General features: G+C 44.1%; 1 non-coding gene across 1 annotated transcript; it reads right to left on the bottom strand.

Annotated features, from left to right (window-relative positions):
• Nucleotides 1-292: 292 nt before the first annotated feature.
• On the bottom strand, nt 293-363 carry TRNAG-GCC (transfer RNA glycine (anticodon GCC)). Its single transcript has one exon. It is a non-coding gene; the product is annotated as a tRNA-Gly (tRNA).
• Between the last annotated feature and the right edge of the window lie 3,513 nt (nt 364-3,876).

Consider the following 3,876-nt stretch of genomic DNA (forward strand, 5'->3'; position numbering starts at 1 on the left):
TGCCTTTTAAAAACTCTAGAATTTCAATATAAATTGTAAGTCTATAAATTAACCTGAAAAGATTGATGTTTTTCCATCACTTACTATTGTAGTATTGTTGCATTGTGGGTCTCAGTCACCTGATGCTCTCTTCTCTCTAGTACTCTGAGCAGTATCCATTCCTGGCTGTTGTTGTTATATAGTTGCTAGGTCACATTCAACTCTTTGTGACTCCATGGACTATAGCCCCCCAGGCTCCTCTTTCCAAGAATACCAGAGTGGGTTGCCATGTCATGCCCTCCTCCAGGGGATTTTCCCAACTCAGGGATCGAACCTGGATCTCCTGCTTGGCAGGCAGATACTTTACCACTGAGCCACCTGGGAAGTCCATCCATTCCTGTTATCTTTCTCCAAATCAGTGCTCAGTATCTAACCCCATGGCTCCCATTCAGTAAGTGGTCATTACATATGAGACAAGAGCGCTCCAGGAATAAGACTTTTCTGGCAATAGTTCTACTAGAGTCCATATATCTAGAATTGTCTAGCCCCATAATCCATGATCATTTCAAACTGTACATATTTTTTTTCAGAGTATATTTACCCTGAGGAAAAAGTATGAACATATCAAAGTTTCAAGAAAATTATCCAGAAGCACCTCCCTCTCCCCGCCCCAGAATATCACACATAGCACCAATAACACACGGCACGTTGCAGCCATAAAAGCTCTTACCATGGCTGCTTTTTGTATTTGTGAGTGGATTAGTTCTGAATCCATAAAAAAGTTTTGAATGAAATTTCATAGATACATTATATTTATCTGGACCCAATAGTTCAGAAACTGACATGGGAAATTCTTACTCCAGCACACTAAATTCCAATGATATTTAACAATTTAGATGACCAAGCAAATTGCATTGTGCTAACCAGAACTTACCTGGAAGCTGTATCCATTTTCCTTGGGCCTCAGTTTCCTCAATAGGAAATGCTGAGATTGGATCCAAAAATTTTCACTGAAGTATCTCAGGCCAGTTATTTCTCCAGAGCTGTTTCCACACCTATGTGTGTGTACCTGTGTGCATGCTCAGTCGCATCTGACTCTTGGCAGCCCTGTGAACTGTAGCCCGCCAGGCTCCTCTGTCCAAACGATTTTCCAGGCAAGAATACTAGAGTGGGTTACCATTTCCTCCTCCAGGGAATCTTCTCTGACCCAGGGACTGAACCCACATCTCCTGCATCGCAGGCAGATTCTTTATCACTGCGCCACCTGGGAAACCTCCCTCACCTATGAAATGAAGTTAATCTCTAAGGGGACCTTCCAACACTAACATTGATGAGATTATATCTAAAGCTTGGGCAGAGCCCTCAGGGGACCTCCCACTTCCTGTCCTGGTGGCAGCTGAGTAGAGATAAACCCAACATCACAACAATCCACAAAAACATGCCACATCCCAGGGCCACCCAAACAAAACACAGAACAATTTGAAGTCACTTCTTTCTTAAAGTTTTGATGACAGTCTCAGACTGATATTGTATTTTCCTTGTTAAAAGAAAAAAGAATACATATGTAAATCACAAAAGCCAAATGGCTTATTATTGTCAAGAAAATAAAGATGGAATGATGTTGAAGCTGAAGCTCTAATAATTTGGGCCACATGATGGAAAGAACTGACTCATTGGAAAAGACCCCGATGCAGGGAAAGATTGAGTGCAGGAGGAAGGGGGTAACAGAGGATGAGATGTTTGGATGGCATCACCAACTCAATGGACATGAATCTGAGCAAACTCCAGGAGATGGTGAAGGACAGGGAAGCTTAGTGTGCTGCAATCCATGCGGTCACAAAGAGTCGGACATGACTTAGCGACTAAACAACAAGTTATCTGAATCTACATGGGTAAAGGGGGCATACACGTGGTGCTACCTCTCTCTCTCTCTGCCATCCCTTTCTGCTTCAATAGGCACTGAAGTACAAGTGGTACTGCATGCACTGAGTCCCTACTGTGTGCAGACCTGGTGATTGTAGAGACAAAGATGAACCATCCCCAGTCCTGCCCCCCAAGCAGGCTGGCTGTTGAGGTGGAACTGAAATTCAGAGTAGATGGTGAGAGACATTTACACAGTTCAGGGTCATGGGAGGTGCAGACTCTTTGGGAGCAGAGGTTAGAGTGATTACCTATACCTGGAAATTTTTTAAAAGGATACAGGAATTTACCAGAAGGCAGGGGTAGAAGGAAAAGGTCATGTCAGGCAGAGTGTATGATATGTGTAAATGCACAGTAAACTTTCCTGTAAAGAGGCAATTATGGTTAAGCATGTCAGAAAGGATTTCCATTCTCAGAAAAGGATTGAATTATCTTTGTAATGATCAAATATCAGGGCAATCATAGTACCTATTAAGTGATCATCATCCTTATGTGGATTTGAATTGTTACACTTTATCCAAAACACTTTGCACTATATGGCATGAGGGGAAGCAAAGAACACAGGCTAGGAATTCTTCCCACCATTACCAGCCCCGTGATTATGGTCTAGTTAACCTCTCTGACTCCATTTATTTACTGCTCAGTACTCCAGTACTCTTGCCCGGAAAATCCCATGGACAGAGGAGCCTGGTGGGCTGCAGTCCGTGGGGTCGCTAAGAGTCGGACACGGCTGAGCAACTTCACTTTCACTTTTCACTTTCATGCATTGGAGAAGGAAATGGCAACCCATTCCAGTGTTCTTGCCTGGAGAATCCCAGGGACGGGGGAGCCTGATGTGCTGCCGTCTATGGGGTCGCACAGACTCGGACACGACTGAAGCGACTTGGCAGCAACAGCAGCAGCAGGAATGAGCCAGAGGATGCTTCCCTGGTCATTCAGCAGTAAAGAATCTGCCTGCAATGCAGGAGACACCGGTTCAATCCCTGGGTCAAGAAGATCCCCTGGAAAAGGAAACAGCAACCCACTCCAGGATTCTTGCCTGGGAAATCCCATGGACAGAGGAGCTTAGTGGGCTACAGTTCATGGGGTCACAAAGAGTCAGATATGACTTAGTAACTAAACAACAACAAAGGAATGATCTAAAGCATCCCTTTAAGGGCTGCTGTCAAGGTCACGGGTGATGTAGAGTTAGAGGACAGTATGTGGCCCACCATGGAGGCAGTCCCACACCTTCATACAATATGCGGACACACAGCATGAGTAGGACAAAGCACCAATGCCAATTTCAGAGACATATCAGCAGGTTATGGCTAAAAGATCTCCATCCAGATGCTGCCTGAGCTCTGCTCCTTATTATAGAACAGTCAATTTTACCACCTTCTACAGCAGCACTACTTTCCCAAGGAGATTATTCTTCAATTGATTTCACAGTCCTCCCTGGTATATAACCCTCCCGGCAATGACAGCAAGCAAGCTCTTGGACACTGCCATCAAATGAAACTGTATTATTTGTATCCAAAGGTGAAATAAGCACTGTTTTGAGTAGTGAAAAAAATAGAGCCCCCAGAAGAAACCTACAGTCAGCTGGAACTATAGTCTTTAATTGCCTGGAAAGGTTAGAAGCATTCTTTAAAATGAAACACTAAATAGTTGCTATCATCCATAGGAGCATAGTCCCCCAAGCAAAGTCCCCAAGACAGAGATGTGCGTGTTTATTATTTATGACAGAAAACATCAGAGCTCATGGCTGATGTCTCTTTTCTTCTCTTAGTTTACTCTTGCTGATAGATATCTTAAAAATTGTCATGGTGTTTCCTGGGTGTAGGGAACACTGGAGTGAGTGAGTGATAGTCACTTAGTCATATCCAACTCTTAGCGACCCCATGGTCTGTAGCCCGCCAGGCTCCTGTCCATGGAATTCTCCAGGCAAGAATACTGGAGTGGGCCCAACCAAAAGACAAAGATTGGCCAAATGGA

The sequence above is a fragment of the Ovis canadensis genome, chromosome 3 (assembly GCF_042477335.2).
Source record: "Ovis canadensis isolate MfBH-ARS-UI-01 breed Bighorn chromosome 3, ARS-UI_OviCan_v2, whole genome shotgun sequence".
Classification (NCBI taxonomy): domain Eukaryota; kingdom Metazoa; phylum Chordata; class Mammalia; order Artiodactyla; family Bovidae; genus Ovis; species Ovis canadensis.